The sequence below is a fragment of the Eretmochelys imbricata genome, chromosome 2 (assembly GCF_965152235.1).
Source record: "Eretmochelys imbricata isolate rEreImb1 chromosome 2, rEreImb1.hap1, whole genome shotgun sequence".
NCBI lineage: Eukaryota > Metazoa > Chordata > Testudines > Cheloniidae > Eretmochelys > Eretmochelys imbricata.
In genome coordinates this window covers 135,080,021-135,105,981 of record NC_135573.1, presented here as the reverse complement: position 1 = coordinate 135,105,981, position 25,961 = coordinate 135,080,021, and the positions used below count along the sequence as shown (strand labels likewise).

Genomic DNA, 25,961 nt, shown 5'->3' with positions numbered 1-25,961 from the left:
ATACTAGTATCTCATTAAATCCATGCTTTAGAATGCATGTAATAATTTGGTTTAATATGCAACTATTTATTTGTTTCCAATATTTCTACTTGCTACTATTTAAATCTCTATAGTTTGTTGTACTTGATTTCACTATAAACATATCTAAGTGCTGTGTGTTAAGTCGCGAGGTGACCTGAGGTGGAACTGGTAAATGGGGGTGTACTGTTTCTTTGGAAGCAGCGAATCAGTGATTAGTGAGTCTCCAGTGGATTGGGGTGGACACTACAGGAGCCCAATGCTTGCACCCTCTGAGCATTCTGTGTTCCTATTATTAACCTGTAAAGTGACGATGGGGCCTGGGAGATCTAGAAGGGAGTGCTTATTTGTTGCCAGTGGCTGGTGGGGTTGACGGACCCTCAGCAGGCACAATCAAGGCTGGTGGTAGGGAGGTGCCTTACAATCCTGGGTATCAAAACACCTGATCAAATCCTTTTTGTCAAGCAGAAGGGGGAATTGAACCAGAGCCTCCCACATCCCTCAGGTGAATACCATAACCACTAAGCTAAAGGTTATGAGGGAATCCTTCTCCGAAGTTCCCTTGCAGATCTGGGCCACTATACAAAGAGTTATCTGTAGCGGCCAAGAAGAGCTGAATCAGCTATGGAAAGGGGTAGTCAAGTTCTGGTATGCAAGCTTGTTTGGCACTTGGTAGAAGTACTAGGATGCAACGGAACAGGGCTCACCTGCTGGGGACTTTAGCTGAGAGCCATGGGAAAAGTGGTTTGGGAGCTGGAGCTGGGAGCTAGGGCTGTTTGTGAGCCAAGGAGTAAACTGTGCAGTCAGACTAGTTGAGTAGTCAGAGTTGCAGACTCTCCAGTTGGGAGAGAGCTGGACTGATTGTTTTGCTGGATCTGGTCCCCAGTTTGCTCAGGGGAAAATCTTTGCATGCCCTGGCCTGCAGGTAAAACTTTTAAGTGGAGCCAACCTTTAGCCGCTAGTGCGGAGAACAGTTTGCATAAAGCTGTGGGTGGAAGCCTAATCTCATTGTAAATCAGATTTACCAGAAAAAACAATGGAAACTCCAAAAGAAAAAGGGAAGTTTGCTAAACTTTAGTCAAACAAAAGACAACTGTTAAACAGCAACACTCTCAGTAACTGTCATCCAAACAATTCCTATCTAAATGCTCACAATAATTGCAAACTGTGAATGAATCTTATACACTCATTACATAGCTTTCTGTCAGAATCATGCATAAACACTTATTCATACAGGCTTTATAAAGTTTAGCCATCCACACGCTATCTGCAAAATCATATTCCCTAATAGTTAAAAACTATCTAATCGCTTAGGAGTCATAACTGTAGAAACTAAGAAAATGCAAATTACAATTTTCTACTAAGTAAAGTAAGTCATGAACTCCTAATTAGACACTTCATTGGAGATAATATTATATGATCTGTAGGAGTAAGTTGTATTGTTTATGATCATTACAAATTGTCCTTTGCATTATAAGAGGACCTATTCATGATATGAACCATCAAACACTATGCTGCATGCATATTCAAAAATATATTCAATGTGCAGATTTATAATGTTAAACTTACAACGGCTTTTCCCCACCCAGCCCCCATTGAAATCAAAGGGATGACTACCTTTGGTGAAAATGGGCATTTTGTATTCAACTCTAAAATGCAAAACTGGGATAGTCTGGGCAGAGTTCAGATAAACTAGGGAGAGATCATTGAGAATACTGCAGTTTTAGTGATTTTTTTTTTTTTTTTGAAGTGGGTGATCAGGTTGATGAGAAAACAGTGTACATAACCTTACCTTGTGGTTTCCCTTGTTTGCAATTTTTTTTTGATAGATGTATGTATTTAATGGTATAGCAACCAGGGCGCGGACCCTGTCAATGGGACTACTAACATGTAAAATGAAGCTCATACATGCATCTTTAAAGGATTGGGGCCCATAACTGTAACCAACAAAAATTTTTGTTGTGGAAAGTATATTTTGTACCTAGTCTGTTAACTGTTGATCTCTAAGCTATATTTTTCATTATATTAATGGGAGTTCAACACAGTAATGAATGCCTCTTACATTTCAGTGTAATAAATTCTTATGCGGTAGCAGAGTCTACACTGGCACATGTCCTCACAATCTTCTTCCACCCACTGCAGTCTTCCTTATGGAACTGGGCAAATGTAATCTGTTCTAATTTCAGTGTTTGGCACTGTGACCTGAATAACTGATGTCCTTTCTTTTTATATAAAAGGACAAGAATCTGAAATTGCAGAAGAGATGTGGAAAAGTAGATTTGAAACTGTCATTAGTGGAAATTTTCAGCGGTGAAGTAACATCCTCAGCTATGGGTATAAAGCCAGAAAGTGTCTCAGTTCTGTTCTGCCTCAGGCATTTATACTAATTCAGCATGTTGGTTTTTACAGAAGTTAACTGGTTTCATGGGGTGGATTAGAAAACAGATATAAAATTAGGACAGTAACATTTGTTTACATTGTCTGTTATGAATATTTTGCTTCCACTAAATCTCTCAAACAGTAAAGCCTGTAGTACGTGAGCACATCCATGCATTAGTGAAGTAGAATATTCCAGTGGCCAGATTTTTTTTTTTTTTAAATGAAAGCAGAGATTCTTATGCAATCTCTCTATTCCAGCAGCTTCCATTTTAAGGAGGCTGCATGGTTGCAGAGAGAAGTCTGAAAACATGAGGCAAATGCGCCTGAAATATTCAAACCAGAGGGCAAACAAAACAATGCAAAAGTATTAAAACCTCACGGCTTTTAAGCAAATCTCATGACTCTTGGGTGTCCCTAATTCGTGATTTTTCATGTTGTATCCAATATTGCTGCTGTAGCTTAAAAGGAGATGGGTCACCACTGAAATCAGACAGTGGGACTGTCATTGGGATTTTGGGACCTATCAGCCAATACTTAATTTATGCATTTCAGAGGAAGATGGACTAAAAGAGGTACTCGGGGGAACTAGGCATGAGGAACACACAAGAAACAGTCCGGGCGCATTCATTAAATTCCTCCATGGGGGCTGAGTTGAGTCTGATCTTGTATGGTAGCTTTTCAAGTCACTGTGGCTAGTATATCTGCAGCCTTTCCTATTCTGCTAGCACTATTTCTAAAATACACTCAAATTCCTAGGAATTCATGCTCTAGGTAATTGTAGAGCCTAATGCTTGGAGAGTCCTATGGTGTTCATCTCCAAGCTCGTGGTCCACAGAGAATACAACTTAATTGTTCTAGAAGGGTGTGATAAACTGTGCCTTGCTGCCCTTCACTGCAGATCCTGCAACTGGTACACATTTGATACTTCCTCACTGTCTGTTGGGAAACAATGTAATTGACTTTACAAGTTATTCTCTGATAGATGATAGCCTATGTGATAACAAATGGAGCGTTGAATTGTAATATGATATTTGGTGGGGGAGAAATGCAATTGAATATTAAGAGGATAGTTACTAAGGTCTAGCAATTACGTTGTAGATGCATATTTGTGGGAACATAAAATGGATTCATGTTTAGGGTGTGTGTGAGATATATAATTTTTTTTTCCAGCTAAACTGGCATGCATGCTAACTAATACACAGATATCTATCTCAGTACTGGAAGCATCAGCAAAACCTATATTAAGGTTGCATAGTGGTTCTCAACTGTGGTCCACCACTTGTTCAGAGAGAGCCCCTGGCACGCCGGGCCGGTTTGTTTACCGACTGGCCAAACCTGCGGACGCAATCACGGCTCCCACTGGCCGCGGTCTGTGACCCCAGGCCAATGGGTCTGCGGGAAGGGTGGCCAGCACGTCCCTCGGCCCGCGCCACTTTCCACAACCTCCATTGGCCCGGAGCAGCCACTGCTTTCCTCTCATCCACAGAACCAGTTATCTCTTCATAGAAGGCAATTAGATTAGTCAGGCATGACTTGCCCTTGGTGAATCCATGCTGACTGTTCCTGATCACTTTCCTCTCCTTTAAGTGCTTCAGAACTGATTCCTTGAGGACCTGCTCCATGATTTTTCCAGGGACTGAGGTGAGGCTGACTGGCCTGTAGTACCCCGGATCCTCCACCTTCCCTTTTTTAAAGATGGGTACTACATTAGCCTTTTTCCAGTCATCTGGGACCTCCCCCGATCACCATGAGTTTTCAAAGATAATGGCCAATGGCTCTGCAATCACATCCGCCAGCTCCTTTAGCACTCTCGGATGCAGCGCATCTGGCCCTATGGACTTGGGCTCGTCCAGCTTTTCTAAATAGTCCCGAACCACTTCTCTCTCCACAGAGGGCTGGTCACCTCCTCCCCATGCTGTGCTGCCTAGTGCAGTAGTCTGGGAGCTGACCTTGTTCGTGAAGACCGAGGCAAAAAAAGCATTGAATACGTGAGCTTTTTCTACATCCTCTGTCACTAGGTTGCCTCCCTCATTCAGTAAAGGGCCCACACTTTCCTTGACTTTCTTCTTGTTGCTAACATATCTGAGGAAACCCTTCTTGTTACTGTTAACATCTCTTGATAGCTGCAACTCCAGGTGTGATTTGGCCTTCCTGATTTCACTCCTGCATGCCTGACCAATATTTTTATACTCCTCCCTGGTTATTTGTCTAATCTTCTACTTCTTGTAAGCTTCTTTTTTGTGTTTAAGTTCAGCAAGGATTTCACTGTTAGGCCAAGCTGGTCGCCTGCCATATTTACTATTCTTTCTACACATCGGGATGTTTTGTTCCTGTAACCTCAATAAGGATTCTTTAAAATACAGCCAGCTGTCCTGGACTCCTTTCCCCCTCATGTTGTTCTCCCAGGGGATCCTGCCCACCAGTTTACTGAGGGAGTCAGTCTGTTTTTTCTGAAGTCCAGGGTCCATATTCTGCTGTGTGCCCTTCTTCCCACCCCCTTCCATCCCTTGTGCACACATGGAGCACCTCTAGTTAGGACACAGGTAAAACAGTGCCAGCAGCAGTTGCTGCTTTCCCTGTCAAAATACCCATTGGTTTAGGGGAAGAGGTACTGGGTTGCGACCCAGGAGATGAAATTCAGGTTTTTCTTCTATGGACCAGTGTTAATAATTTTGTGACCTCCACAAGCCTTACTGAGCAAGGGGTCTCCTGCCATACTGAGGTTACACAAGCTGAGAATAGAACCAAGATGTCTAATATGGTAGACCCAACTCTTAGCCCCACTGCCTCCTTGAAGAATTTGCCAAACAGTCCCCCCCTTGTACTTGTGCATTATAATAGTATATGAACACATGTGGAAAAACAGTACTATTGCAGAATCCTTGCCTCACCATGCACAGGATGGAGTGTATGTAATATCTTAGCTGCAACAATTGTTTAATGTTAGATACCCTAGATATATTAAGTGAGAATTGCTCATTCAGAACCCAGTTCAGGAAGATACTTTTTTAACCACATGAGTAATCCCATTGACTTCACTGGAACTACTCACATGCTCAAAAGTTAAGCATATACTTAACACTCTCCTGAGTTGGAGGTTGTTCCTGAAATGTGCGAAGAGCCCTGAACGCTAGTTGTGATTCAGCATTGAGGATACCCAGTACCTTGCAGATTTGAGCCCTACTGCAGTAGTATCTTCCATCAAATATTTCCTCAAATGTCAATTCATTTAACATGACTGTCACACTAAATCTAAATTAAATCCTCATGAAGCTTTTAACAGAGTAGAAAAAGTGATTTTTTTTTTTTTAAATGCAACTTTTTTCACCATGGATGTAGTTTTGTTTTACGTTGGGCACCGACATCAGACTGATCAGTTTCACATGTTGATTTTCATCCGCTAACAGTTTGGTTACTCTTTCAAGCAATGTGTGGTATGTTTTTTTTAATTAAACTTTCAACATCCATTAATCTTTCTATTGATACTAGAATTAATGAAACCCGTAAAAAAACACATTTTGTAAACTACTCAGTAGTGCAAAGTTGTAGAATTTTTCAGATTTGGAAGGTTTTGTTACATACTCTATGGATATTCAGTCATATCAGCTTTAGTAGGAGCATATCAAATTCAGAAGCTCTTTGCTTTTAGAGTAATCCAGTGTTTGTACTTCAACAGCCACATACATCCCTCGATCTGTAACAATGGACTGAGGTTACTGAGAGTTCCATGCCTGGGTCAAGGACCGTATTTGGCTCTTAGACTACAGCTGGGTCTTGGACATCATTTCTTTGTGCTAGCATACTCAAACGTGACAAGGGCAGAGAGATTACATCAGGCCTCCTCCCTGTGACATAATTGCTAGTGATGCAACAAAGAACAAAAGTTAAATGTAGCAGGAAAACTAATGTGACTAAAAGGTGCCACTCCATTGAAACAAAATGCTGCTTTGATACAAGAGAAATCAACTCTCACAGCTGTTTAGCATGTGTTGTTTCTTCTAAGATTATTTAGCCTTCAAGCTCTTATAGTTTTGGGCTTTTTGACAGACTGACTGTTATGCCAGGTTCAACCTAAGCCACCCATGTTTTATAGTTTTGCACTTAAATTTACTGTCCAGAAGGGGTAAAGCTGAGGTCAGTACACTGAAACAATATTTGAACATTGCTCAGTTACTGTGTTTATCTTACGTGCAATCCAGTCTATGGAATTCAAAGACTATCCTAATGATACGGTATCTTGTTTTTTAGTGTTGGAACTTACTTTATCTTCCATGTGACTTATTTCCTCTTAGAACAAGCAACTGTATCTTTGGAATACTTAATACTGAGTGAAAGAAAACTTAATAAAATTTTCAAAAGGTACTAAATCCCTTTTTTCTTAAGTGACTCAGGCACTTTGAGCTAAAGTCTGACTGTCAATGAAACTTAGGCTTCTGTCACCTAAGAAAATGGGATTTATATGACTACTGAGTAAAATTTTTAAAAGCTCTTGTCTTTTAGGGTTGTATAGTACTATCCATCACAATAATATCTGAATGCCTTCCTTATAAAGTCAATAGCATTAGTAAAGTCCCTAGTAGATTTCATGGAGTCTCTGGATGTTTTCCCTTATTGGGGTAAAAACTCTGATTTGGGGTATGGATTTATTTTTTGCTGGGAGATGTGAACGTAAGAATGAAATATAAACATCTGTAAAAACTACTACAAAGTAGGTATCTTTCATGAGTTTATTAGTTTTTTTTATTGGCATTTCAGAATTTAACAGTCTTATATTTAACAAACATTTTATGGTCTTATAAAGTTAGTGGTGAATCACATTGGGCCATTGTATTATTTTAATTGGAACAGAAACCCGGGATTTGCGCTTCAAAATTGATGCTATGATATTGGCATGTACAAGGGTTCTAACTTAATTTAGAGTATGTACCTCTGACTACATCATGTGGTCCTTTGGTAATAGAAAAGCCATTAGAATTTGTAAGTAACTACTGAACTCTTCTGTTTCCTTGAAAATAAAACAAAACTCTAGAAGAACTTTAATTTATAAAACTTTTGTAGTGATAATTTTTCTTAGGTTCCAACTGTTTACTTCTCTTCATGTCCTCTAAAGATGGATAGCTAATGATAAAGTTTGGTAAGGTTTTAAGTTTTACTTTCCTTAATCTGAGAGCAGTATATTGTAAAACGAGCATTAGGTAAGTATAGAGATTTGCTGTTCTGTTCCCACTTAGCTGAATATTGGTGAACTGTTTGTTTAATCTGTAAAATCTTAATTGGAAATATTAAATTAGGGTCACTGAGAGGATTTTCCAGTGCAGATTTAAGAATAGAAATAAGTGATGACAGATGAGGATTAATTTTTCTGAAACAACCAAATAGCAGTGAGCTCAAAAGCTTATTCTGGAATAGGTACGTGGAAGAGGAACTCATAGTCAGCCTGGCCATCAAACTGGTCTCTGAATAAAGATACATTGTATATCATTTGTTGTTGTCACCCATTTGGTTTTGGAGTTTAATATATTATTTGATGGGTTCGCTGAGAATGGAGTCTTGTATTTAGGAGATGTATCAACTAGTGCTGCTTGCTATTGCATCCTAGCATCAGCCAACTCTAACTTACTGCTGACATTTTACTCAAAGACTAGTGTTAGTAATGCCAGCAACAATTTGATGGCCTTCCTCGTTGGATATACATGTTCACTAAATTCTAAAGTTCCCTAAAGCCAAATGTCACGTAACATCAAGTGTGTATTAAAACTGTAGGTCCAGTCATGTAACCATCATCCTAGTATAACTTTTTGTTATTCAGATACCTCTCACAAATACTTATCAGTTGCTATTGCTAAATTCCTATTTAGGCTTCAGAGTAGCAGCCGTGTTAGTCTGTATCCGCAAAAAGAACAGTACTTGTGGCACCTTAGAGACTAACAAATTTATTTGAGCATAAGCTTTTGTGGGCTACAGCCCACTTCATCAGATGCATGCAGTGGAAAATATAGTAGGAAGATTTTATATACACAGACAACATGAAATAGTAGTCGTCAGCATACACACTATAACGAAAGTGATCAGTTAAGGTGAGCTATTACCAGCAGGAGAGAAAAAAGCCTTTTGTAGTGATAATCAAGATGGGCCATTTCCAGCAGTTGACAAGAATGTGTGAGGAACGGTGGAGGGGGCGGGGGGGGGGGAAATAAACATGGGGAAATGGTTTTACTTTGTGTAATGACACATCCGCTCCCTGTCTTTATTCAAGCCTAATTTAATGGTGTCCAGTTTGCAAATGAATTCCAGTTCAGCAGTCTCTTGTTGGAGTCTGTTTCTGAAGTTTTTTTTTTTGTAATATTGTGACTTCTAGCTCTGCAAATGAGTGACCAGAGAGATTGAAGTGTTCTCCGACTGGTTTTTGAATGTTATAATTCTTGACTTGTGATTTGTCCATTTATTATTTGTCCATTTATTCAATAGCAACACTGTCCGGTTTGGCCAATGTACGTGGCAGAGGGGCATTGCTGGCACATGATGGCATATGTCACCATTGGTAGATGTGCAGGTGAACGAGCCTCTGACAGTGTGGCTGATGTGATTAGGCCCTATGATGGTGTCCCCTGAATAGATATGTGGACACAGTTGGCAACAGGCTTTGTTGCAAGGATAGGTTCCTGGGTTCATGTTTTTGTTGTGTGGTTGCTGGTGAGTATTTGCTTCAGGTTGGGGGGCTGTCTGTAAGCAGAGACTGGCCTGTCTCCCAAGATCTGTGAGAGTGATGAGTCGTCCTTCAGGATAGGTTGTAGATCCTTGATGTGCTGGAGAGGTTTTCGTTGGGGGCTGACGGTGACAGCTAGTGGCGTTCTGTTACTTTTTGTTGGGCCTGTCCTGTAGTAAGTGACTTCTGGTTACTCTTCTGGCTCTGTCAGTCTGTTTCTTCACTTCAGCAGGTGGGTATTGTAGTTGTAAGAACACTTTGTAGAGATCTAGTAGGAGTTTGTCCGAGGGGTTGGAGCAAATGCGGTTGTATCTTAGAGTTTGGCTGTAGACGATGGATCGTGTGGTGTGGTCTGGATGAAAGTTGGAGGCAAGTAGGTAAGTATAGCCGTCATTAGGTTTCTGGTATAGGGTGGTGGTTATGTGACAATCGCTTATTAGCACTGTAGTGTCCAGGAAGTGGATGTCTTATGTGGACTGGTTGATGGGATGGAAATTGTTGAAATCATGGTGGAATTCCTCAAGGGCTTCTTTTCCATGGGTCCAGATGATGATCTCATCAATGTAGCGCAAGTAGAGTAGGGGCATTAGGGGACGAGAACTGAGGAAACGTTGTTCTAAGTCAGCCATAAAAATGTTGGCATACTGTGGGGCCTTGCAGGTACCCAAAGCAGTGCTGCTGATTTGAAGGTATACATTGTCCCCAAATGTGAAATAGTTATGGGTGAGGACAAAGTCACAAAGTTCAGCCACCAGGTTTGCCATGACATTATCAGGGATACTGTTCCTGACGGCTTGTAGTCCATCTTTGTGTGGAATGTTGGTGTAGCGGGATTCTACATCCGTAGTGGCTAGGATGGTGTTTTCAGGAAGATCACGATGGATTGTAGTTTCCTCAGGAAGTCAGTGGTGTATCAAAGATAGCTAGGAGTGCTGGTAGCATAGGGCCTGAGGAGGGAGTCTACGTAACCAGACAATCCTGCTGTCAAGATGCCAATGCCTGAGATGATGGAGCATCCAGGATTTCCAGGTTTATGGATCTTGGGTAGCAGATAGAATACCCCTGCTCGGGGTTCTAGGGGTGTGTCTGTGCGTATTTGTTCTTGTGCTTTTTCAGGGAGTTTCTTGAGCAGCTGGTGTAGTTTCTTTTGGTAACTCTCAGTGGGATCAGAGGGTAATGGCTTGTAGAAAGTGTTGTTGGAGAGCTGCCGAGCAGCTTCTTGTTCATATTCCGACCTATTCATGATGACGACAGCACCTCCTTTGTCAGCCTTTTTGATTATGATGTCAGAGTTGTTTCTTGTGGCACCTTAGAGACTAACCAATTTATTTGAGCATGAGCTTTTGTGAGCTACAGCTGTAGCTCACGAAAGCTCATGCTCAAATAAATTGATTAGTCTCTAAGGTGCCACAAGTACTCCTTTTCTTTTTGCGAAGACAGACTAACACGGCTGTTACTCTGAGAGTTGTTTCTGAGGCTGTGGATGGCATTGTGTTCTGCACGGCTGAGGTTATGGGGCAAGTGATGCTGCTTTTCCACAATTTCAGCCCGTGCACATCGGCGGAAGCACTCTATGTAGAAGTCCGGTCTGCTGTCTCAACCTTCAGGAGGAGTCCACCCAGAATCCTTCTTTTTGTAGTGTTGGTAGGAAGGTCTCTGTAGGTTAGTATGCTGTTCAGAGGTGTGTTGGAAATATTCCTTGAGTTGGAGACGTCGAAAATAGGATTCTAGGTCACCACAGAACTGTATCATGTTTGTGGAGGTGAAGGGGCAGAAGAAGAGGCCCCAAGGTAGGACAGATTCTTCTGCTGGTCTAAGAGTATAGCTGGACAGATTAACAATATTGCTGGGTGGCCCCTTGTGGCATGTAGTAGTTTAGAAATTTTAGTGTCCTTTTTGTTTTGTAGAGAAGCAAAGTGTGTGTTGTAAATGACAAAAGTTTTTTTTCCCCCTCTCCTGCTGGTAATAGCTCTACTTAAGTGATCACTCTCATTATAGTGTGTATGGTAACACTCATTGTTTCATGTTCTCTTTGTATATAAAATCTTCCTACTGTATTTTCCACTGCATGCATCTGATGAAATAGGCTGTAGCCGACGAAAGCTTACGCTCAAATAAATTTGTTAGTCTCTAAGGTGCCACGAGTACTCCTGTTCTTTTTGCCTAATTAGGCTGTTGTTCGAGAATAACAATCCATTGAGAGAAACTTAACAGCCCTGGAAAAAATTGCTGGGGCCATTTGGGAATATGAATCTATGTTAAGTCTCTCAGTACACTAATGAGCTGTTGCTTTATATTGTGTCTTTGTATGGTGGTTTTTAACATCTGTTTTACACACAAATGGACAGTGAAAGACTTACTACTTGTAGTATCAAGTAAAATTAATTCTATATTGATATGTATAAACAGTTTTACATGAATATCCATGGATCTTTTAAGAAAGGTGTAAAGCAGGGGTCTCAAACTCCCGGCCCGCAGGCCATCTGTGGCCCGAGAACCTCCCCAATGTGGCCCGCAAGGCTCCCTGAATTTTGGGGCCGGGTCTCTCCCTTATCCCCACCAGCCACCCCTGGATACTCCCCCTACCCCGGTGTGTCCCCCAGGTGATTTACAATGGCCTGGGTCCTGCCCACCAGCAGCAGCACAGCGGAGCTGAGTGGCTTCTGCCTGCTCGCTCCATGGGTCTGCCGGCCACTCCCTGCGGTTGCGGGGTGGGTCAGGGCTGTGCCTCCGCGTGCTGCCCCCACCACGAGTGCCCCTGCGGCCAATGGGAAGATCTGGGGACGGTGCCTGGGGGAAGCAGTGCACAGAGGCCCCCCGCCTCGCCTTGGAGCCCCAGGTAAGTGCCGCACCCCCGACTCCCTCCCAGAGCCTGCACCCCCGACCCCTTCCTGCCCCCAGTCTCCCTCCCAGAGCCTGCACCCCAGTCCCCTACCCCAGATCTTCTCCCCCACCCCAACTCCCTTTCAGAGCCTTAGGCAGGTGGGGGGGCAGGTTCTGGGCAGCATGAGTGACATTATTGGCCCACTGGGAAGATTTGAGGACTGGCACTGGCCCTAAGGTAAACTGAGTTTGAGACCCCTGGTATAAAGCAAACCTGTTTAACTGATTACCCTTTTCTCTAGCTAGGCAATGAAAACCCTTTTTCTTAAGGTTTTTTTGGATTTTCATTGCCTAGCTAGAGAAAAGAACTGCAGCTGAATTTAATTTAATAGATTTATTGACTATCCTTAATAGCAACTAAGAGTATAGGTTTCAGAGTAGCAGCCGTGTTAGTCTGTATTCGCAAAAAGAAAAGGAGTACTTGTGGCACCTTAGAGACTAACCAATTTATTTGAGCAGAAGCTTTCGTGAGCTACAGCATCCGATGAAGTGAGCTGTAGCTCATGAAAGCTTCTGCTCAAATAAATTGGTTAGTCTCTAAGGTGCCACAAGTACTCCTTTTCTTCCTAAGAGTATAGGATATAATAAGGCAAAAGTATTGGACTATGATTTTGCTAAGAAACTAGAAAATTGTTCAGTCCATCCAGGTCTTAAGAATCAAATAACACAGCCACAATAGAAAATGACACTGATATTTAGCCACCGTTATTCTGGGAAGATGACTTTGTTTAGATTTTTTTAAGTCCCTCATAATAGGGCCTTGTTTGTGCCAGTTGGTTATCAATTCTGGCGATGTACTAACACAACAGCAAAAACAATCCAAAGCTAGAGTACCAGACAACTCAGTCTATTACTTACACACCAATTCACCAAGGTCGTCTTGCTAATGAATCTATCTATAGTAGTTAACGATTTAACTTACTTTCTTATGAATTATATTAGCCCTGGGATCTGATTAATGTTCCTAAATCTCTCTAAAACATTAACTCCTGTATTTATGATAAACTGTATAGACTGAGTGCAATTCAAGAGGCTTGTCCACTTGGTCTCACTTTTTGTCTGTACATAGCTAGAACTTGGAAGGCAGTATGAAACCATTAACTATGGTAGACCCAGGTACAGTGCTTCACAGTCTACAACTGTAACTTTGTTCAGTTTCAAAGCTACTTCATGACAATCTGCATTGGAATTTATTACGTGACAAGGAGACACCTACTCTGACTATCTTTAAAGCACATACACAAGCATGTACACTTTTTCACAGCGTACCAGGTTCCAGGAAGAAATCAACTGATTGATTTGGGTCATTACCCAAGAGCATGTCTCTCTGTGTAATCACCAGATCTTTGCTCAGCTGTCAGCTTTCAGCTCAGTTACTCTTCCCAGCAGGAGTTGATACTGCAAACATAGGAGGAGTGAAGGACAGACATGACTATAGTCATGGGTGTGCTGGTGGACAACCCAAATGGCTGGAAAATAGAAGGAGACCCTTAAATGTGTCTGTCTGAGATAGGCTCTGCCACATGAGCTCAGTTATGAACTGTCAAAGTTGATGTTAGCTATGATGGTGTAAGCGACTGGGCTTTTTGAAAATTACTGAATTGAGGCAGAAAGTGCCAAAGCACGATCAGTGAAAAGGGAAAATGAGCACCAATCAACCATCTCTTGACTTCAACAGTCTCATGTATAAATTTAACTGGCTGTAAGTATAGTGCCACAATGTTGTATAATACTTATAGTTTAATAAGGTTTAAGTAGGAGAACACAAATAATTGGGATTTCTGGCTTTGCTATAATAAGAGGCCTATTTATTAGTACGAGGACTAGTGTGAGGGACTGGATCTTAGTCATAGTAAGGCTGGGTTTTTAAATGAAATAATCCAGACCTGAGAGTATAACCCCAGGTTATGATTTCTGCTTTCTCATTCTGCGTAATGAACAAGTGACTTCACAAGCACAAAAAAAGGAATACTTGTGTGGCACCTTAGAGACTAACAAATTTATTTGAGCATAAACTTTCGTGAGCTACAGCTCACTTCATCGGATGCATGCCTTTGAGAGTGTGTGGCACAAGCTGTCAACGTAGTCTGTGTGGTATGTAGATTATAATGGATTTTTTTACCTTCAGTCCTTTTGGTATGATGTCCATCTGTTTTGAATTTGGAAAGGAAGATGATGTCTGTCTGTATCTGTATGAGTTTTTTCATGAAGTTGACCTTATTTTGGTCACAGAAAGGGACTAAATAAGGATATTCATTCAAGTAATTTACATAAAGGATGGGTATAAACATTTGGTTTAGTTCCCTAAACTTCAGGTTCTTATTGCTACTGAAATAGTGTCGTCTAATTTGTGGCCTTCTAAGGTGGTCCACTAACTTTTTGTACATCTTGGTTTCTTTCGATTCTTTAAAGTGTAAGTATGCTATGATGCCTTCTGAACTGAAACCATTTAGGGTATGTCTTCACTACCCGCCAGATCGGCGGGCAGCGATCTAGCCAGCGGGGATTGATTTATCGCGTTTAGTCTAAATGCAATAAAACTACCCACGAGTGCTATCCCATTGATTCCTGTACTCCAGCGCTGCGAGAGGCGCAGGCAGAGTCGACGGGGAGCAGCAGCAGTCGACTCAACACTGTGAAAACACCATGGTAAGTCGATCTAATTACATCGATTTCAGCTAGCTATATTATTCACACAGCTGAAGTTGCATAATTTAGATAGATTTCTCCCTCTCCTCTCCCCCGCCAGTGTAGACCAGGGCTTAGTCTTTGGGTATGTCTACACTACGGAATTAGGTTGAATTTATGGAAATCGGTTTTGTAGAAAGCGTTTTTATACAGTAGATTGTGTGTGTCCCCACACAAATGCTCTAAGTGCAGTGTGGAGTGTGTCCACAGTACCGAGGCAACCGTTGACTTCCGGAGTGTTGCACAGTGGGTAGCTATCCCACAGTTCCCGCAGTCTCTGCCGCTCATTTGAATTCTGGGTAGAAATCCCAGTGCCTGAAGGGGCTAAAACATTGTCGCGGGTGGTTCTTAGTACATATAGTCAGGCCCCCTTTCCCTCTGTCCTTCCGTGAAAGCAAGGGCAGACAATCGTTTTGTGCCTCTTTTTCTTGAGTTACCTGTGCAGATTCTATACAATGGCAAGCATGGAGCCCGCTCAGCTAACCGTCACTGTATGTCTCCTGGGTGCTGGCAGATACGGTACTGCATTGCTACACAGCAGCAGTTGATTGCCTTTTGGCAGCAGACAGTGCAGTATGACTGGTAGCCGTGGTCGATGTAGTCCAGGGTGCTCTTTTAACTGACCTCAGTGAGGTCGGGGTGCCTGGGCAAACATGGGAGTGACTCAGCCAGGTCATTTCCCTTTTAAGTTTTGTCTCATGACGATTGAATCCTACCGACAGTGCACTGTCTTTTAATCAGCAGCCAGCAGAAGACGATGGCCAGTAGTCGTACTGCACCATTTTCTGCCGAGCACCCAGGAGATGACGATGCCTAGTGGTCTTACTGCACAGTCTGCTGCCAGCAAGATGCATAAAGATAAATGTAGTGGCTCAAAACAAGAAATAGACCAGATTTGTTTTGTATTCATTTCCTCCTCCCTCCCTCCATGAAATCAATGGCCTGCTAAACCCAGTTTTGAGTTCTATCCTTGAGGGGGCCATTCCGTTTCTTGCAAAGCCACCCCCTTTGTTGATTTTAATTCCCTGTAAGCCAACCCTGTAAGCCATGTCGTCAGTCGCCCCTCCCTCCATCAGGGCAACGGCAGACAATCATTCTGCGCGTTTTTTCTGTGCAGACGCCATACCATGGCAAGCATGGAGCCCGTTCAGATCACTTTGGCAATTAGGAGCACATTAAACACCACACGCATTATCCAGCAGTATGTACAGCACCAGAACCTGGCAAAGCGAAACTGGGCAAGTAGGTGACGTCAGCGCGGTGACGAGAGTGATGAGGACATGGACACAGACTTCTCTCAAAGCATGGGCCCTGGCAGTGTGAGCATCATGGTGCTAATGGGGAAGGTTCATGCGGTGGAACGCCGATTCTGGGCTCGGGAAACAAGCACAGACTGGTGAGACCGCATAGTGTTGCAGGTCTGGGACGATTGCCAGTGGCTGCGAAACTTTCGCATGCGTAAGGGCACTTTTATGGAACTTTGACTTGCTTTCCCCTGCACTGAAGCGCATGAATACCAAGATGAGAGCAGCCCTCACAGTTGAGAAGCGAGTGGCGATAGCCCTGTGGAAGCTTGCAATGCCAGACAGCTACCGGTCAGTTGGGAATCAATTTGGAGTGGGCAAATCTGTTGTGGGGGCTGCTGTGATGCAAGTAGCCAACACAACCAAAGATCTGCTGATATCTAGGGTAGTGACCCTGGGTAATCTGCAAGTCCTAGTGGATGGCTTTGCTGCAATGGGATTCCCTAACTGTGGTGGGGCCATAGACGGAACCCATATCCCTATCTTGGCACCAGAGCACCAAGCCGACGAGTACATAAACCGCAAGGGGTACTTTTCAGTAGTGCTGCAAGCACTGGTGGATTACAAGGGACGTTCCACCAACATCAAGGTGGGATGGCCAGGAGAGGTACATGATGCTCACATCTTCAGGAACTCTGGTCTGTTTCAAAAGCTGCAGGAAGGGACTTTATTCCCAGACCAAAAGATAACTGTTGGGGATGTTGAAATGCCTATAGTTATCCTTGGGGACCCAGCCTACCCCTTAATGCCATGGCTCATGAAGCCATACGCAGGCAGCCTGGACAGTAGTCAGGAGCTGTTCAACTACAGGCTGAGCAAGTGCAGAATGATGGTAGAATGTGCATTTGAACGTTTAAAAGCGTGCTGGCGCAGTTTACTGACTCGGTTAGACCTCAGAGAAACCAATATTCCCACTGTTATTACTGCTTGCTGTGCGCTCCACAATCTCTGTGAGAGCAAAGGGGAATAAGTTTATGGCGGTGTGGGAGGTTGAGGCAAATCACCTGGCCGCTGGTTACGCACAGCCAGACACCAGGGTGGTTAGAAGAGCACAGGAGGGTGCGGTGCGCATCAGAGAAGCTTTGAAAACCAGTTTCATGACTGGCCAGGCTACAGTGTGAAAGTTCTGTTTGTTTCTCCTTGATGAAACCCCCCACCCCTTGGTTCACTCTACTTCCCTGTAAGCTAACCACCCTCCCCCACTCCCTTCGATCACCGCTTGCAGAGGCAATAAAGTCATTGTTGCTTCATATTCATGCATTCTTTATTAATTTATCACACAAATAGGGGGATGACTACCCAGGTAGCCCAGGAGGGGTGGAGGAGGAGAGAAGCACCGGGAGGGATGGTGGAGGAGGGAAGGACAAGGCCACACAGCACTTTAAAAGTTTAAAACTTATTGAATGCCAGCCTTCTGTGTTTTGGGCAATCCTCTGTGGTGGAGTGGCTAGTTGGCCGGAGGCCCCCCCACCGTGTTCTTGGGCGTCTGGGTGAGGAGGCTATGGAACTTGGGGAGGAGGGCGGTTGGTTATACAGGGGCTTAGTAGCAGTCTGTGCTCCTGCTGCCTTTCCTGCAGCTCAACCATACGCTGGAGCATATTAGTTTGATCCTCCAGCAGCCTCAGCATTGAGTCCTGCCTCCTCTCATCACACTGCTGCCACCTTTCAGCTTCAGCCCTCTCTTCAGCCTGCCACCGTTCCTCCCGGTCATTTTGTGCTTTCCTGCACTCTGACATTGTCTGCCTCCACGCATTTGTCTGTGCTCTGTCGGTGTGGGAGGACAGCATGAGGTCAGAGAACATTTCATCGAGTGCATTTTTTTCGCCTTCCGAGCTTTGCTTGCCTCTGGGAAGGAGAAGATCCTGTGATCCTTGAAACACATGCAGCTGGTGGAGGAAAAAAGAGGGACAGTGGTATTTAAAAAGACACATTTTATAGAACAATGGGTACACTTTCACAGTAAACCTTGCTGTTAACATTACGTACATACATAGCACATGTGCTTTTGTTACAAGGTCGCATTTTGCCTCCCCCAGCGCGTGGCTAGCCCCTCCCCCTTCCCCGTGGCTAACAGCAGGGAACATTTCTGTTCAGCCACAGGCAAACAGCCCAGCAAGAACGGGCACCTCTGAATGTCCCTTTAAGAAAGCACCCTATTTCAACCAGGTGACCATGATGATATCACTCTCTTGAGGATAACGGATAGATAAAGAACGGATGTTGTTTGAACGCCAGCAAACATACACTGCAATGCTTTGTTGTACAGTGATTCTTGAATACATGCTACTGGCCTGGAGTGATGGAGTGTCCTACCATGGTGGATAAAATAAGTTTGCCCTCCCCAAAGCCTTTGCAAAAGGTTTTTGGGAGTACATCCAGGAGAGCCGCAAATGCCAGGGCAAATTAATCATTAAACATGCTTGCTTTTAAACCATGTATAGTATTTTAAAAGGTACACTCACTGGAGGTTTCTTCTCTACCTGGCGGGTCTGGGAGGCAGCCTTGGGTGGATTCGGGGGGTACTGGTTCCAGGTCCAGGGTGAGAAACAGTTCCTGGCTGTTGGGAAAACTGGTTTCTCCGCTTGCTTGCTGTGAGCTATCTACATCCTCATCCCCAAAACCTGCTTCCATGTTGCCGCCTCCTCCATTGGAGGAGTCAGACAACACGGCTGGGGTCATGGTGGCTGAACCCCCTAAAATGGTGAGCAGCTCATCATAGAAGCGGCATGTTTTGGGCTCTGACCCGGAGCGGCCGTTCGCCTCTCTGGTTTTCTGGTAGGCTTGCCTCAGTTCCTTTAAGTTTCACGCAGCACTGCTTCGGGTCCCTGTTATGGCCTCTGTCCTTCATGCCCTGGGAGATTTTGACAAATGTTTTTTGGCATTTCGAAAACTGGAACGTAGTTCTGATAGCACAGATTCTTCTTCCCATACAGCGATCAGATCCCGTACCTCCCGTTTGGTCCATGCTGGAGCTCTATTGCGATTCTGGGACTCCATCATGGTCACCTCATTTGATGAGCTCTGCATGGTCACCTGCAGCTTGCCACACTGGCCAAACAGGAAATTGAAATTCAAAAGTTCGCGGGCCTTTTCCTGTCTACCTGGCCAGTGCATCTGAGTTGAAAGCGCTGTCCAGAGCGGTCACAATGGAGCACTCTGGGATAGCTCACGGAGGCCAATACTGTCTAATTGTGTCCACAGTACCCCAAATTCGACCCGGGAAGGCCGATTTCAGCACTAATCCCCTTGTCGGGGGTGGAGTAAGGAAATAGATTTTAAGAGACCTTTAAGTCCAAAAAAAAAAGGGGGGGGGCTTCGTTGTGTGGACGGGTGCAGGGTTAAATCAATTTAACTCTGCTAAATTCGACCTCAGCTCCTAGTGTAGACCAGGGCTAAGTTGTTTAGGTACAATGAGTATACTCCTTTAGGGTCTAACTAAAGCATTTGTTTGGATCTGTTGTGAATTGTGCCAATACCACAAACAAATAGAATCTTCTGTGTAGCCAAATTTGGGAAGAATTTATGGCAATCAATAAATATTATGAGGATGTGGTTTCAATCAATAAACATTGAAAGCGGGATAAAAAATTTAAAGCTTCCTTATTTATAAAGGATACAGAAGGGACATGTGCATGTTAGAAAGGAACAAATGAAAGCTCTCTTGAAATATTACTTAAACTGAACTTCTGTTGATTTTTTTATATGGTAGAATTGTAGGATGAATGTGTAAATATTACTCTTTAATTCAGGTATGTTCAAGATAGGTCAGATAGTTCAAGAAAAGGATTATAGGGCACCTCCCTTTATTAAGCAGAATTCTACTAAGCAATAGTTAGGGAATGTAACCCAGCCAAATCTGCATTCATGCCAAGGAGATTATGTACTCCAAAGTGGTTTTTGTTTTTTGATATTAGAAAAAGATAGTCAATGGTGTGTTGTCCAACACCAGTTTTACTGTACTTATTCATTTATTCAAAGTACATCTTCTATAGAAATAGAAGCCAGATATTCCTTCAAGCCCAGCTACTACAGTGGGTTGTCAGTTACTGTAAAGAAACTTATAAAAATAACAACACTTCTAAAAGTAAAGCACCCATGTAGGGCAGCGCTCTGTGCAAGAAGATATCCGAAGGGTTTTAAAGACTGAGACTGATCAGTGTAATGTGTATCATTAGAAATTACAGGTAGAAAAGACATTTGTATCTGATCTATATACATGCTTTAAAAACCATATTTTGAAGTGTTAAGAGGAAAAATTAAGCTGCATTTGGGGAAAGATCAATGAATGTATGTTGATCTAGGAGAAAGGGAAAGAGTGGTATTTACAGGTAAGCATCATCGTTCATATCTATTAGGTATATTGGACGAAAAAAATTCAAATCTGTAGTAAAGATATAGATAACAGTTCCTCGTTTGCAGTGTTATAAATCACATATTTTCCAGTGAGTCTAGATCCTATGATCTGGACTCTAATTACCAGTAGAGCTTGGCAATTTTTTTTGACGGTTTTTCAGTGGAAAGTGCATTTTTTGGGGGGGGGGGGGGGGTTGGGGGTGTCTGAAACTGTTTGCCTAAAGTTCAATCCCCTTTTTGCCCACCTGCGTGGGAGGGGGAGGAGTGCTCCTGTGGAGGCTGCTGTTTCCCTTCACTTCTACCTGTGGTGCACATAACATACACCTGTCTCCATATTTTCCTGCACAACTTTGTAAAATAGGTTCTAATTTGTCCCATAGTAATCATAAAGCCTATTCTTATTGGCTTGAAAACATCAAACCGCTGATCACTTGTCATTCCAAAATGAGCCAGATATCCAGTCGTCTTCCTGTTTAACTCAACTCCTTTTTTTTGTTTAAAGTATCCTGTATTTTTGTTAAAATGTAGTACAAAGGTAGACCTTCAATATTTTCCCCTGGTGGATGATAATAGCACACCTTTCTCCAACCAAGAAGTGTGGAATTAGTGGTCTCCTGTTACTGGATAGATTTCCTCAACTTGCCATGCTCTTGTGCAGGTTGCAGTCATGGTGTGCTTCCCCCTGTAAACCTGTGTAAGGGTCTGTAACAATCTGGTAGTGGGATATTTATGTTGAAATATCCAAAGGTTCCTCTTAATGCAATGCGTATTTTTAATTGAGAGAGGGATAGGGCATCATGTAAGAATCTGCTTTTGCCTGCTGTCTGTTTCATTGAAATTCTCTGCAGTTATAGACTCCTCCCAATGCTGCTTTTGAAATAATTTATTCCGGACTGTAGGACTTTTACTGTCTTTTTTGTTTGGTTTGGTTTCTGGTTTTTAAATTAATAGATACAATTTATGATTGTTGGCATGTGGTGGCTGCTGCTGCTCATTACAAGTCCAGGCTTATAAGCAGGGCCAGTTTTCTCAGAGGCAGAGTGAGACAGCTGCCTAAGGCACCAAAATATTAGGAGCAGCAAAATGTTTATTGGCTGTTTATTTGGGAGGGACAGAATTTTTCTTATTTGCTTAGAGAAGCAAAAACTCAAGCCAGCACTGCCTACAAGACACTGAATGGCAAAATTATTGGGGTGAGTGGAGAAGGGCAAATTTTTTCAGATTGATCGTGTATTTGCTGAAAACTGCAATTTCAGTTGCTGCAAAATGATTTGTAAATTAATGTCCTCATTCACTGAACAGTTTGGACCAAAACATTTTTGATGGGGCTCTAAATTCAAAAGGAGACTCTGCTGCCATTCGCGAAGTGGAAGAGGCAGTGGTGGTTCCCTTCTATCCCAAATCCCAGGATTCTGGAACTCACTTGGGATGAGGGAGACCTGGGTTCAAATACCTGCTCTGGAGCAAGGACTTGAACCAGGTCTGCTACAGCCCTGGTGAGTTCTGTTAGCACTAGACTATTGGCTGTTCTGGAGTTGGGGCACCATCTTTTCTGTTGAAACTGTGTGCTTCTGTGGGAAATTATAAAATATTAACAGAACAATAATATGGCAAAATTGGTGTCTGGCTACAATCATTCTGTATAATTGTTTTTTTTCTTTACCTGTTAAAATATTTGTTAAATTCCAATAGTGCAAGTAATTTACTGTTGTCAATGTTAAAAGTGCATTTAAAGTGGGTAGTATAGACTGGGATTTCAAGAACATTACGGAAACGTACTATCCTAAGTAAAAAGAAAAGGAGGACTTGTGGCACCTTAGAGACTAACACATTTATTTGAGCATAAGCTTTCATGAGCTACAGCTCACTTCATTGTGAGCTGTAGCTCATGAAAGCTTATGCTCAAATAAATGTGTTAGTCTCTAAGGTGCCACAAGTCCTCCTTTTTCTTTTTGCGGATACAGACTAACACGGCTGCTACTCTGAAATCTATCCTAAGTAATACATTGCTATTACCTGCTCAGTTGTTCTGCTCCAGTGGCGTGCCTGTAGGGGGACAGAAGTCTTACTACTATTGACAACTAATGGAAAAACTCAGTTCTTTTGCTCCCACTACAAGACTTTGTGCTCCAACAATGCAAATGTCTATGTTGCACACATGCAGCTGGTAAGTGTGTCTTGTCCATGGTTTGTGTTACTGATTTCCTTTCCCTGTGAAAGAATTCACCACATTGGAAGAAATAGTTCCAAGGATTATTGTACTGTTAATCACAGCTTGCCATGCTAGCCTCTTAATCAGTTTAGTCTTGCAGTTTCTATGTTGCAGCAGAATGTGACAATGTTCTATGGAAATGCTGCTCTCCTTTTAGAGGTGAGTTTTGTCCTTGCTAGTGAAATATCCCAAACCTTACAGTCTCTTCCTGAAGCTTGTGTTTAAAAATAAAATATAACCCTCACCCCCAAAACAAAACTTGGCAACCCTATACCTTCTGTACTCCTGTGCACAACTTGATTTCTCCCACCACAAACCCTGACACCTAAGCTGGGAGGCCTATTAACTTGGGAGGGTCTTGTAAAGGACTGTGGGTTTCATACACTTCCATTCTTTCCTTGTCCCTGCATCCGAGCAGTTGAAGCGATGTGCTAGCCAAGTTACTTTTGGTTAATATTCTTTTAAGTTTAAAGACAACCACACTTGTTGGTGAGAATATGGGCTCTGATGAAAACTTTTGGTTACCTCCCCCCAACTAGCTCAAGTGTTTCTTTTTAATTCTTCCTAGCCCCTTAATATGCCCCCACTCCATAGCTCATCTCACATATCAGGGAATGTATCAACTTGAGCAATTTTATGGAGGAGACTGCTTCTCTGGGACTGACCTAAGGCATAAGTGGCAGTACCTGGTTTGAGAAGACCCTTAGGTTTGCATATTCAACAGTCATTTCCCATTAAAAAAACGTTAAATTCTCATTTTGCTGTGGCACGTTTAAAAGAGCAGACCTCCTTACAGCCAAATGTTATGAAAACCAGGCATACTTTAATGCAGAACCCTAAGGAATGCTTGATTGAAATAACAGATCAGAAAAGTCTCTTGCTAACATTCCTATGATTATAGGTTTACTCAAGTGACAGAAACATGGTGTCAGCTAGTTTTCTGCATATAATGTAACTTTATTAAAAAAAAAAAAACCCACCATAACTTTAAACAGCTTTGCTTAACATTCTTCTGCTGAAGGTAATTGTAATATACTTGGGCTATAGAACACTTCTTAAATGTAACTGTATTGTACAGCCTTCATTTCCTTAGAACTATCAAATGCATTGCTGATTGGTCGATCTTTGTTACTTACAGTTGTGGCTGTAGAAAAATCATAACTTGTTCCTTGACAATACTTAACAAGTGTGAGTACCAGTCTGTGCTTGCAGGAAAAGTCTTTGCTATAATGTAGATATCGTCTCAGTAAGGGTATGCTCGTCTAAACTGAATCAGGCCCCATAGTGCTAACTCAGTGGAGATTCAGTTCTGCTTTTCTTTGTGTGTCAACCTTGCTATTAAATTTGGTTTGTTCTTTTAAGTAACTGCTCTATTCCACACTGTCCATTTAAAAACCCTCCCCTTTTATCTTCCTTCACTCTCTAATCTTATCTCCTCTTATAAGCCTAGATGTTTCCCATTACATTTCTTTCTCCTACTTTTGGGTCCTCGGACAAAAAACAAGATAAGAACACTAGGATTGACACCCATCTGGTTTTTGGCTTCTGTGTCTGGGTGCCATTTAGGGTTGCCAAGTGCCCAGTCTTCAACTGGAAAGTCTGGTCAAAAAGGGGACCTTGCAACCCTAAATGGCACCTGAACCAAAACCGTGGTTACCATGGGGTGGGGAGAGGGACAGGATTGTTAACCTGCACCAGCCCCTGCTCAGCTGGGGCCATCTCCTACCTGCAGGCAGACTCCTGGGGACGATCCAGCAAGCGACGGGGGTGAGGGGGTCAGGGCTGGGAGAAGAGGCGGAATGGGGGTGGGGCCTCGTGGGTGTCATTACCAGGAGTTATAAAGGTGTCAACCCGAAACAGCACTCAATCTTTTATGTTCTAGTTCTCGAGTTTTGTCCTATGTTAATTTTGTCCTATGTTAATCCTCCCCACCCTAGCTTCTTTCTTTGTTTTTACTTTGTATCAGAATACAGCATAACTGTGCAGATGGACCCAAGAGCGTTGGTGTAGTGCAGTGACTTTCAACTTTTTTTTTCCCATATGAGGACCCCTAAAAATTTCAAATGAAGTTGTGGACCCCTTTGGAAGTCTTAGACATAGTTTTCAGACCTCCAGGGGTCCATGGACCACAGGTTGAAAACCATTGGTGTAATGGAATGTGGCAAGAGATATGAACAAAGCTGATGCAAAGTAGCATTGCATTGTCCTGGCTTGTAGTAAAAAACAGGAGAAAGCAACAATAAATGGTGCTTAGTTCCAGAATGCTGTGTCACTTCAAGCAATGTGTTAAGGTGAAAGGAAACAGAAACTGATTTATTTTCCTGTTTAGGTGATATGACCCATTGACTTGAGTTTTTTTAATTACTCTGAGCCATGTGAAAAAGAAATACAGTAACTATTTTGAGGAGTTTGTCTGCCAACATAACCCTTTTATTTGTAGGTGTTTGGGAAATTGTTTTCTGTTGGTTTACAGTCCATGGATTGCTGTGATCATAAGGCTGCCAGGTACAATAGTTGCCATCGAAATGTCAGTCTTTGGCAACAGTTTTCTCAGAGTGCTGTTGGAGATACCACAGCTTCACCCCCTGGTGTACAGACCATGGGTTAACAGATGATATTGCTGTTTGGTAAATGTTAAGCCAGTAACAATAAACTGTCACCTACACTCTTTGCCTTGTATGTTGTTCAACACTAAAGAAATATTTAACAGCTGTGGTTTTAGTGGACATGGAGGAGGGTGAACATACACATCTTCGGAACAGATCAAGCCTGGGATGCTGGCAAAGTGCCTTAATCCTGCTCTGGAGGGACCATGCCTCTGGCTGAAGATCGTTCAGTGTCCATGTGAATTGATTGTTGAGGCTGCCAACAATGTTTCCAAAGTTAAGTCGTCTGTCTAGGTGTTTATATGGCTTCACATAACCATAGTATCTACACACCTCACAATTAATGCATTTTATTCTCTCCGACCCCTGTAAGATAGGTAAGACTCTGACAAACAAGAAACAGACAATGTTTGCCATAGGCATTACTTACACTACATTAATATGTATTAAGCACACAGTATGGATATTGTATGTATGACTGTTGAGCAGTTATGCCAGCTAAATTGTATTGTTTTCCCCACAATGCTGTTCGCTCTTGTTCACTGCTATATCCCACAATATCTTGGAACAGGACAACTCAGCATTTGGCCTAAGTGGATAGTAAACAGATCAAAGGCAAAATACATTAATATTCTGCAAAGATAGCTTCACAGAACAGGACCTGGAAGGCTAGTATGCAGAACCACACGTTAAAGTGCTGGTACAAACTGGGGCGTTGATCTTATGTGATGTATGAAATGATTTCTAACTTGTAAGGAACCATCCTGCAAATACAAGTGGTCTTGGGAGGGTGGGTGTACCTTCTGTGTAAG

General features: G+C 42.7%; 1 protein-coding gene across 1 annotated transcript in view; it reads left to right on the top strand.

Annotated features, from left to right (window-relative positions):
- The window catches only part of FBXL7 (F-box and leucine rich repeat protein 7), a 325,742-nt gene that overhangs the window by 45,062 nt on the left and 254,719 nt on the right, over window positions 1-25,961 (top strand). The window lies entirely within an intron of this gene.